Source organism: Hoplias malabaricus, chromosome 2 (genome assembly GCF_029633855.1).
Source record: "Hoplias malabaricus isolate fHopMal1 chromosome 2, fHopMal1.hap1, whole genome shotgun sequence".
Classification (NCBI taxonomy): domain Eukaryota; kingdom Metazoa; phylum Chordata; class Actinopteri; order Characiformes; family Erythrinidae; genus Hoplias; species Hoplias malabaricus.
In genome coordinates, this window is record NC_089801.1 from 67,330,627 (window position 1) to 67,343,048 (window position 12,422).

A 12,422-nucleotide genomic window follows, 5' to 3' on the forward strand; every position below is an offset into this window, starting at 1 on the left:
ACTGGCGTCCCCTCCAGGGTGTATTCCCGCCTTGCGCCCGATGATTCCAGGAAGGCTCTGGACCCCCCGCAACCCTAAATTGGATAAGCGGTTACAGATAATGGATGGATGGATGGATAATGAAATGGACTGCTCTAATCAAAATAATTAATGAAATTCGCTTAAATTCAGAGGCTGGAAACTGTGGCACAACGAAGCCTGAAGCGCCCACAAACGATTCACACACACACACACACAAAGCATATCAGTGCTTACATAGTGCTTAATTTGAGTCTTTCCGTCATTTCACTCATTAATAATCATCATGTTTGTGTAAAGAGTACTTGCAAAAAGAAAGAAAATAGTTCAAAATAAAGTACACCAAATTAAAATAAATAATTTAAATAAGTGCCCCATGGATCTCTGCTATGGCCGTGTAGCTAGGCCTCTCAGCTTTAACGACATGTCCATCAAGTCTGTAGACCAATCAGGGGCGATGCTCAAACAAGGAGAAGAGGAAGCAACCTTCAGCGCCTAACAGACACCACGAGAGATGACAGACAGTTTTATATGGCAACAGCAATCAAAATAAACAACAATCAAAACAGTAAATATGTTTTCAAACCTTAGCTCCCTTTCACTGTCTGCGCTTTCCCTACTGAGACCATTTAATCACAGGAGGGGAGTGGCCTCACTCTACAGCCAATCGGGGAAAGATCCATCCTTCCAATGCGTCTGGCATTAAAGGAGAAGGGTACTGGGTTAGAAACAAGACTAAATATCAGAATAAATCTAGGGGAGACAGAACTTTTTTCCTGTTTTGGTGAGGGTAAAAATCCATTTGGAGAGGTGCATGAGATTAGTTAGTCAAGGAAAATAAAATGTAGAATGTTGCCATTAAGTTTAGATAATGCGATTTTTTTTTTCTTCAGTTAAATTAATAATTTTCCTTATGGAGAGGTTGGGGTCTTTGAAGAGTCCAAAGAAGATTCCAAATTAAATTTAGAAAAGTGCCTAAAATGTTTCGTTGTTTTGATCATATTTTGACGACTAAAAATTCATTTTAAGATCTTTAAAAATTCTGAAGGCTTTTCAGTAACATTACTTCATAAAATTGCCTCTTGTTTATTCACAGCCTCATTTGGGTTCTGCAAAGAATGAAGAAATGTTAAAGGGTTATGATCACAACAAACCACCAAGGGAACCACACATTCCTCCCACATACACGTCAAAATGCTGCAAAGCCCAAATCAGAGCCAATGCCTCCTTCCCAATGACTGAATACTTACGCTGGTATGAAGGAAACATGAGTATCCTAGGCATACTCGATATAATGAATATGGTCATTTTCAAAATCGTGTAAAAAGTAATATGGGATATATCAATATTTGTGATATATCCCCCAGTTCTAGCCTGAGCTCAAGTCACTTTCACGCACCTGCGTTAGAAGCTTGCAGTTATGTCACAATATCGCTACATGGCAAAAGTGTTTTGAATTAAAAAAACATACCAGAATTATTGTGAATGATATTATATTGCCCACTTATAGCTACAACGTTAAACTTTATAATAGTGAAGCTCCCTACATTTTCCACAAGCTTCAGCACTTGATGTGAAGCACTATTTTTGATGGCCACCCCATTTCTATTTCTGATGTGCCATGCTGATCTGCCAATTTTGCATGTTGTGTTATATAGGCATTGAAAATATGGCAAAATCCATATTGTGGGCCAGCTTCATCATTATATTTTGTCTGGGTTGTGTCACATCTCTAACATTTTCTCTAATTGTTTGCAGACACCGTTTTAAAAATTTTCCTGCCCATGACGTCATTTGATCTTCCCCTTACTGTATCTTCGAAGTTTTTTGTATACAATTTTTATTGCAAATTTTTTGTTCCTTTATTTCCACATGTTATGTTACTAATTATGGATTTTTTACTTTATTTCATACTATATTTTATATTATTTTTTTAATAGATGCCTCCTTATTGGTACAAATCCCTGGGGGTGGAGAGCAACCAAGAAGTCCTGAACCATGCATCCATGTTTATCCTCACTTTTAAATAAACTGATGGACTTTGAATAGAATATTATTTGAAGAATCATGTTCAATGCAAAATTGATTCTAAGTGTGTCTTTGCTGATCAGTAACATGTAGGGTACAATATTTGAAATACAACGTTTTAGTAATTCAGATTCTTTTTTATTAAAATGTTCATGATGTATTACGGTCACTATTTGCATGATCTGGTAAGATCAAAAGTCATGTAATATAACTTAATAATTTATTATAATGATATGGGCATCTTTCTTGTAATCCTTCAAGGGCAATAATGGGAAAGTAATTTGATATTGTGAAAAAACATCATAAGAGACAAAAATCTAAAGAGCAAGTAAAAATATAAATGATTTGAGACATGTTAATTGTCCACATTTTGCATATATTCTCTTTTCTGTTTCTGTAATCTAACTAAATGTATATTTGGGCTTTTGTGTATGTAATGGTTATAGTATTTTTACACTAATCGTGCTTGGCAGATTTTGAATTGTTTTTCTTATTTAATAGTAACACCATAATCCTACTACACTATATATTACATGCAGGTGTTGTTCAGTATACATAAAGAATTTGAGGTAATATGGATATTGTTTCTAATTACAGTGTTCATCTGTAAAAAGTTACTGTTTCTGAAAAAAGACAGTAAATGGCTGGCAAACCTGCTGAAAGTATTTACTGTACACTTAAATATTTACAGTAAAACATTGTATTGCTCCTCCTTGGATCACCACCTTAACATGGTGGAGGGGTTTGCGGGCCTGCGTGAGCCTAGGAGCTATGTTGTCGGGGGCAATAGCCCCTGGTAGGGTCTCCCAAGGCAAATTGGTCCTAGGTGATGTGCCAGACAAAGAGTGATCCATAAAGACACGGATGAATAAAACACAAGCATGGACACAGCCTCCCTTGCCTGGAGTAGGGTTACCGGGGCCTCACCCTGGAGCCAGGCCTGGGGGAGGGGCTCCTTGGTGAGCACCTGGTGGCCGGACTTTCACCTATGGGGTCCGGCCGGGCTTAGCCCAAAGGAGTTACATGGGTCCACTCTCCCATGGGCCCACCACCTGTGGGAGAGGTAGTAATCCGGGTCTGGTGCATTGTGGATCGGGTGGCGGTCAGGGTCGGGGGCCCTGGCGTTCTGATCTTCGGTTACTGAAACTGGCTTTTGGAACATGGAACGTAACCTCTCTGGTGGGAAAAGAGCTTGAGCTGGTGCGCGAGGTTGAGAGGTACCGGCTAGATATAGTTGGGCTCACCTCGACACACAGTATGGGCTCTGGAACCAATCTCCTTGAGAGAGGCTGGATGCTCTTTCACTCTGGAGTTGCCCAGGGTGAGAGGCGTAAGGCAGGAGTGGGCTTACTCATAGCCCCCCGGCTTAGTGCCTGTACGTTGGGGTTTACCCCAGTGGACGAGAGGGTAATTTCCCTGCGCCTTCAGGTTGGGGAAAGGGCTCTGACTGTTGTTTGTGCTTATGCACCGAACAGCAGTTCAGAGTACCATGCCTTCTTGGGGACCCTAGAGGGAGTGCTGGAGAACACTCATTCTGGGGACTCCATTGTTCTGCTGGGGGACTTCAACGCTCACGTGGGTAATGACAGTGAGACCTGGAGGGGCGTGATTGGGAGGAACGGCCCCGCTGATCTGAACCCGATTGGTGTTCAGTTATTGGATTTCTGTACCCGTCACAATTTGTCCATTACGAACACCATGTTCGAGCATAAGGGTGTCCACAAGTACACCTGGCATCAGGACACCCTAGGCCTCATTTCGATGATCGATTTATAGTCGTATCATCTGACCTGCGGCCATATGTTCTGGACACTCGGGTGAAGAGAGGCGCTCAGCTGTCAACTAATCATCACCTTGTGGTGAGTTGGATCAGATGGCGGAGGAGGATGCCGGACAGACCTGGCAGGCCAAAACATGTGCTGAGTGTTTGCTGGGAACGTTTGGCAGAGGAACCTGTCAGAAAGATCTTCAACTCCCACATCCGGCAGAGCTACGACTGCATCTCGGGGGAGACCGGTGACATTGAGTCGGAATGGGCCATGTTCCAGACCTCCATTGTTGAGGCGGCTGAACGGAGCTGTGGCTGCAAGGTTGTCGGAGCCTGTCGGGGTGGCAATCAGTAGTAGTACAAAGACAGTAGTATTCTGTAAATTTGAATTACAGTGGGGCTGGCACAGTGGCACAGGTAGTGCCGCAGTCACACAGCTCCAGGGACCTGGAGGCTGTGGGTTCGATTCCCGCTCCGGGTGACTGTCTGTGAGGAGTTGGTGTGTTCTCCCCTTGTCTGCGTGGGTTTCCTCCGGGTGCTCCGATTTCCTCGCACGGTCCAAAAACACACGTTGGTAGGTGGATTGGCGACTCCAAAGTGTCCGTAGGTGTGAGTGTGTGAGTGAATGTGTGTGTGTGTCTCTGTTGCCCTGTGAAGGACTGGCGCCCCCTCCAGGGTGTATTCCCGCCTTGCCCCCAATGATTCCAGGTAGGCTCTGGACCCACCGCGACCCTGAACTGGATAAGTGGTTACAGATAATGAATGAATGAATGAATGAATGAATTACAGTGGTGTTCCTGTAAAAATACAGTAAATGGCTGGCAACTCTGCTGCCAGTATTTTACTGTAAAATTTACAATATTTTTTTTACAGTGAAAGTCCATTTAATCTTCCTCTTCCAACAGTTTCCCATGCTGTCAGAGTGCTGAGCCAAAAAACGTGTCAGACTTGGTGTGAAAAGGCCTTTAGAATATGTATAAAATAAATTTCTGACTTCCATCTGCAGTTCACATGTTGACAATACATTATCTGCAATCCTATTTATCTGTCTGTTGCTGGGTTCTCTTGTCTGGCTAGTGGATGTTTTTTGCAGAGCAAATTTGCCTCTGCTTTACCATGAACCTACTAACACATTTATTTTTACACCTTGTCTGATTTTCTTTCTCCTGTCTCTCTCATGCCTTGAGATGCCCCTTTCCTGCTGTTCTCCTGATGTTTCCCTGATCCAGCCCCTGACTCTGTGTATCCTGTAAGATCTTGGCCTTGTCTCATCCTCAGCATCATGCTTGGCATTGCAAGGATGCTGTTTTATCTCAGATTAACTCTGCACCTGCTTATACCCTTCCACAGTGTCAGTGACCACCTCCACCTTCCTCAAACACATATATCACTAATGTTTTACCTTCACTTTACTATATCTCCTTTATCTAAGTCAGTTCACTTTTACTTCTCTTTTGTTATTTGTTGTGCTCTCTAGAATTGACCTGAGGAGGATGGGTTCCCTGTATGAGTCTTGGTTCCTCCCAAGGTTTTTCCTCATGCCAAAGGTTTTCCTTGCTCATAGAAGGCTTGGACATAGATCTCTGTAAAGCTGCTTTGTGACAACTTTTTGTTGTGAAAAGCACTATATAAATAAAATTTGATTGACTGATTATCTACAGCTCTGGTGCTGAATTCAGCCACATTGAAGATGGAACTTAGCAAGACCTTGAAACACTTAATCCAGCAAATATCCAGAATCTTACATCAGACAATAATGGGACAACATTCCTCTCCCCTGTTGTTTATTTGCTGTATTGTGAAGACAGGTTATGGAAAAGAATCTCCGCAGACACAGTTAAAGGTGTAAATACATCTTTATTTACAGAAACAGTGTCTTACGGGTTCTTAAGGATCCTGTGAGAGAGGTGTCCAGTACAGCGAGCACTCTGGTTTCTCTCGGCTCTTGGCTTGCACTTCCATCTTTATGATCTTTAACTTTTCCAAATATGGTAATATGGAATCTGATCTACATTTGCAAATTCAAGGGACTAAGGGAAGGGTAAAAATGTATAGTCTCCTATCCTCACTGACAGCTTAACCTAAACATTTCTCTCTTTGGAGCACAGACACAGAGCATACGTCTAAACATACAGAACAGTGAACATTTCTTAATACTGCACTTAAGGCCTTATGTTTAAATATACGTCATTTCCTCCCTTATGAGACTGTTAAATCTCGTAAAATTAAAGCAACCCATACATGTAATGCCATAACAAATAAATGATACATCCCTACACACAGTTTTAGCTTTACTTGCATTATGATTATAGCAAAATTTCAAGGAGTGTGATAGCAAAAAAAACCTGCCAGGCAGTCATCTTCTTGAAAATCCTTCAAACATTTTAGACAGGAAAAATTCTCTCACGATCCCTCTGCCCTAGGCGATCACATACTGTACTCCAATCCAATTAAATGTACTCTATTTGTGTAGGGAGCTTGACTTAAGTAAATGTGTATAGAAATCTCAGAAAATAAAATCAAACCAATGTCCAAATTCCGGCTGGTCGACCCATGGGACATCAGAAAAAACAAAAACACCTGAGATTTCAATACACTTAGGCAGATTACATTTCATCAGTCTATAAGTCATCATAATAAACAGTTGTTACAATTTTTAATATCACTCGTATAATGGGCTATCAATATCAAAGATTACTAATAATAAACAATTCAATAGATACACATGACATAAATTGTATCACACTACAGCTATTCAGCAATTTTGTCTTCTGATGTGATGTTGATGACATATTGAGTTTCAGCAAGCTTTCACCATTCTGTTTCAAAGTCCTTCTGTTTTATTGTCTTCTTTTGAGTTTTTGGATCCCTGTAGCTCTTCAGAGATCTTGAACAACCATCCACCCTTAGTGATCTTCCCCCATTTCTATTCTGGAAGAAAGAAACAACAGCCAGTATCTTTTGCAAAAATGACAGATGCGAATAAAAACATCAAATACAAATTAATAATAGTAATGCTAATACATTGGCATGTGTTATAAGCTACAGTTTATATTTCATTCTACAACCTTTATAATTGATTACTAAATAATAAACCTAAAAAAATAATAGAATTATGTCATAATTGAATAGTAAAAGTATAATAGTGGATATTCAAAATGGATATCTCTCCACCAGTTTGTTTTCCAAAATTTCCTCCTCATGTTTGTCTGAGTCGGGTCTACTTAATAATGGCATCTGTACTTGATCTCCAGGCAGTACAACTCCAACCCATTTCAAAATCATAGCTTTTGCACAAGTTAACAACAGTGTACAAAATCAAAACATTATACACAATGCTAAAAGAGCTGCTCCAAAAACTTGAGCCAACATTGCTCTTAGTGGTCCTAATTTCTCCAATAACCAAGCATTCACAGATCATCCAGCTCCTTTCGATGGACCAAACGCCTCCCTTATATGCTTCAATGCTTCTATAACACTAGTGATATTATCAGAATTATCCGGAATCAAGGTATAACAGGCATCCCCTGTTAGATTCAAAGCCACACATAAACCTCCTTGCTTAGCTAAAATGTAATCCAGAGCCATGTCGTGTTTTAACAATGTTAATCTATGACTTTTTTGTGTATTTGACAAATACTGAAACCCTCTTATTGTCTCATTAGCAATCCCTTGTAAAGTGTATGTAATATTATCTATATGATCTGCTAAAAATGTCACACCATACCATGGAAATAATCCTATACCCCATTTTTCTCCTATACTGATTCTCAAATGGTAGGCTTCCAAACTATGAAACTGAGCCATTTCCCTTTTCTTTCTTCTCCCAGAAATACTTTTCAGTTGCTTCACCTCATAAGGAAGCTTTAATGTTGTGGAAGTTGTGGGTTTGTTTCCCGCTCCGGGTGACTGTCTGTGAGGAGTTGGTGTGTTCTCCCCGTGTCTGTGTGGGTTTCCTCCGGGTGCTCCGGTTTCCTCCCACAGTCCAAAAACACACGTTAGTAGGTGGATTGGTGACTCAAAAGTGTCTGTAGGTGTGAGTGAATGTGTTTGTGTGTGTCTGTGTTGCCCTGTGAAGGACTGGCGCCCCCTCCAGGGTGTATTCCTGCCTTGCGCCCAATGATTCCAGGTAGGCTCTGGACCCACCTCGACCCTGAATTGGATAAGCGGTTCCAGATAATGAATGAATGAATAAAGCAAGCAATCTTATCTAAATAAATCTAATCTAATCTAATCATATTTAAGTGAAACCTTACTTTTCTCTGAAAATTTCACCTAGAATAAAGTTAAGGATAAGAGTCCCAACTTTGGTTCTAGAGTTAAGAACTATTTGGTAATTGTGGTCTTTGCCTGGTTCTAAAACATCTGAGGGGTAACAGGAAGGAGTCCATCAAAATTGATCAGGAGTAAGTCTGAGGCATTTTATCAATATGTGTTCTTGTCTGTACTTGTGTTCTCATCTGTATTTGTGTTCTTGTCTGTATATGTGTTCTCATCTGTATTTGTGTCCTTGTGTCTATTTATGTTGTCTGCTCTTGTATAATTGTCTGTATTTGTGTTCTTGTCTGTACTTGTACTCGTGTCTATATTTCTGTTCTCATCTGTACTTGTGTTCTTTTTGGTATTTGTGTCCTTGTCTGTAGTTGTGTTTTTATCTGTATTTGTGTTCTTGTCTTTAGTTGTGTTTTTATCTGTATTTGTGTTCTTGTCTGTAGTTGTGTTTTTATCTGTACTTGTGTTCTTGTCTGTGTTTGTGCTCTTGTGTAAATTTGTGTTCACGTCTGTACAGTAGGGAACTGCTAGGGTATAGTAGTGTTCTCCTAGGGTACGCCAGTTTACAGTAGGGTCCTCCTATGGTACCCTAGGGCACAGTAGAGTGCATCTAGTGTACCCCAGGGTACACTAGGTTTCTCCTAGGGTACACTAGGGTACAATAGAATGCAGGTAGAGTACCCCATGGTGCAGTAGGGTTTTCCTAGGGTACCTCAGGTTACAATATAGTTCCCCAAGTGTACCTCAGGGTAGAGTAGGGTTTACCTCGGGTACCCCAGTGTGCAGTAGCATCCTCCCAGGGTACCACAGGGTACAGTAGAGTGCAGGTAGGATTCCCCAGGGTGCAGCAGAGTATTGGAAGTATACCCAGGGTATAGTACAGTACTGGTAGGGTTTGGATTAGGTAATACTAACCCTAAAGCTAATTTATTCTATGTTGCATCTACACCTCCAGCCTTTCCACTATGTCAGCTAGGTATTCCTACATGTCCTAATGAATCCCTGTGTCTCCTATCATCCCTCTACTACTCCTATCTTCCCACTATGTTTGCTTGGCCTTCCTAAACGTATTAAAGACTCCCTAAATCTTATATTATACATCTCCTATATTCCCACTATATCCACTAGGTCTTCCTACATGTCCTAAAGGCTCTATATGTCTGATATGTCCTCACTACTTCTTCTATGTCAAAGTCTCTTATATATGCACCATGTCTGTTAGTTCTCCCTACATACCCTAAAAAAGCTAGGTCTTTCTACATGGTGATGTATATTTTATAAATGACTTATAATTGAATGTCCTCATATGCATAAGTTATTGAGTATAATTTATTGTACATAGAGATTTGCCACATGTGCAAATGTGTCTAAAATACCACATGATTTCTTTAAAGAATTGTTATAATTAGATCAGGGGTCCCTGGTCTAAAGGTCCAGGACTCACTAGAGATAGGCCTCTCTCAGTACAAGGCAGATAAGATTAAGTGAATAAGATGCTTACCTTAGTAAATATGTTTACCTTAGTTTCACAAAAACAACCAACCTATATAAACGGAGGAGCTTTGGACTGAGGTCAGAAGACATTGGCTAACTTCTCAACGAGCAGTCCATTGGGGCTTGTTAAGATGCTGTTTTTTCATTGTTCATTCATTCATTCATTATCTGTAACCGCTTATCCATTCAGGGGGACGGTGGGTCCAGAGCCTACCTGGAATCATTGGGCGCAAGGCAGGAATACACCCTGGAGGGGGCGCCAGTCCTTCACAGGGCAACACAGACACACACACACATTCACTCACACACTCACACCTACGGACACTTTTGAGTCGCCAATCCACCTACCAACGTGTGTTTTTGGACTGTGGGAGGAAACCGGAGCACCGGGAGGAAACCCACGCGGGTTTCAGCATCTTCTTCACAATACTGAAAATAAAAATTTCCCTATGTCTTCTATCTTCCTACTATGTCTGTTAGGTTTTCCAACATGTCTTAAAAACTTCCTATGTCTTCAGTACTCCCTCTACGTCTCCTATCTTTCCACTATGTCTGCTAGGTCTTCCTACATTTTCAAAAGACTTGCTATCTCTGAGTGTCCTCACTACTCCTTCTATGTTGCCTCTACGATTCCTATCTTCCTGCTATGTCTGCTAGTTATTCCTACATGTCCTATTGAATCCCTAAGACGTCCTATTATCCCTAAATCTTTCAAATCCTCCCACTATGTTTGCTAGGTCTTCCTGTATTTTCTAAAGAGTCCCTATGTCTCAAATATCCTGACTATTTCTTTTATACTGCCTCTATGTCTCCTATATTCTGCTGAGTCTGCTAGGAATTCCTACATATCCTGAAGACTCCCTATGTTTAATTTGTATTCGCTACTTCTTCTACATTGCCTCTACATCTCCTGTCTGCCCATTATGACTTCTATTTATTCCTACATGTCCTAAAGAATCCCTATTATCTGCTAGGTCTTCCTACTTCTACTAAATACTCCCTGTGTCTCTTATTATTCCTTTACATCTCCTATATTCCCACTAGGTTTGCTAGGACTTCCTAAATGTCCTAAAGACTCCCTATGTCTATATCAAGGGCAGTTTTGTGTTTTCTTTCTCTTATCCAAGTTCCTTTGTTTGAGCAACCTGACTTTCACTGCTTCCTTGATTTGTTTCCCTGTTTTTTTTTTTTTTTTGTTTTTTTTTTTGTGGTTTCTTGTTCAAGCCTTCTTAAGCACCCTAACTAGTGCAGTGGTAAGGCACTGCTCTGTGAAACCAAAGGTTCTTGGTTCAAATCTAGTTCAATCCAACGTGCATGTTAGTGTTTATAATTTCCATTTGAAGAACAGGATAATAAAACAAATTAAGTACTTAACAAAATGAAAGCTCTGCACTCAGGTCCATCACCCCACCTCCCCATGCTATAACATTACTTCTGCATTTCCTCTATATCTCCTATATTCCCACTATGTCTAGTAGGTTTTCCTACATGTCATAAAGAATTCCTATGTCTCCTGTTATCCATCAACATATCATATATTTTCCCACTATGTCTGCGAGGTCTTTGTTCATGTCCTAAAAACTCCCTATGTCTCATATGTCATCACTACTTTTATGTTACCTCTACATCTCCTAGCATCCTACTATGTCTGCAAGGTCTTCCTTCATATCCAAAAGACTCCCTATGTCTCAAATGTCCTCACTTATTCTGTTGCTTGTAAATCTCTTATCTCCCCTCTGTGTCTATAAGATCTTCCTACATGTCCCAATGACTGCCTATAGCACTGTTCAAATATAAAACGTGATCAAGTATATTAAATACAATCTTGAAAAATAAGCAAGGTTAGATATATGCAAATATATTTGGTCAGTGTGGTTTATTGTGTAAAGGTTCCAATTTGATGCCACACATGTAACTGAAAATAACAATTTTGTATCTCAGACAGACATTCTAGAATTGAGCTTAAAAAAATTCATTCAATACGATCTAACAAATCTGTATTTTCAAATGTGTATTAAGCCCTAAAACACCACCCACAAGCCTGTGACTGTCACCTTGAATTAGAACAGACAGATCAAATCAAAGCTGTGATGATCAGTACAAAAAAAAAAACTTGTGGATGGTTAATAAAGCTATCTACTGCATTGGATCTTCAGCCCAAACAATCTCTGAGGTGATATATTGCAGATGTTTAATATCTGAGGGTCATATGAATGAGTGCAACTTGTGTCTTCAAATCCAAAGTCACTGAGCCATTTATTCTTGACTTCTAGGCTCTGGGTTTGTTCAAACCTCCTCATGTACAAACTTAAGCAAAGGGATGCTGGGAAGTAATTTGCATATCCATGTCCAGTTGGAGCACAAACTGGAGAACCAGTTTTTCAACCATGGTTCTAAATTTGAAACAGAGAACATGGTCATACAGAATACAAGCCACAAACCATCCATAGATCAGTACAAGGAATCTGGTAGACGGTGCACTCCATTCAGATCAGAAACAAAATGACCGTTCTTAGACCTCTAACAAATTTTGCTGAACTCTCTGGTTCCAGAGATATGGCAGTAGTCTGCAATCAGTTTACAACCATTTGTGCTTTCAAAGTGTCTCTGGTAGCGCAGTGGTAAGGCACTACATCATACAGAAGGTTGTTGGTTCAAACCCAGCTCAGTACGACTTGCACATAAACACACTAGTATTTTTGACATTCCTTTGCATGAGAGGATAATAAAACAAACAAATAAAATTAGCTAAAACATAACAAAATGAACATTACATCCTATTCTGTAACAATATGATTTGTCCTCGCTATTTCTCTATATGGCCTCTTTTTCTCCTATATCT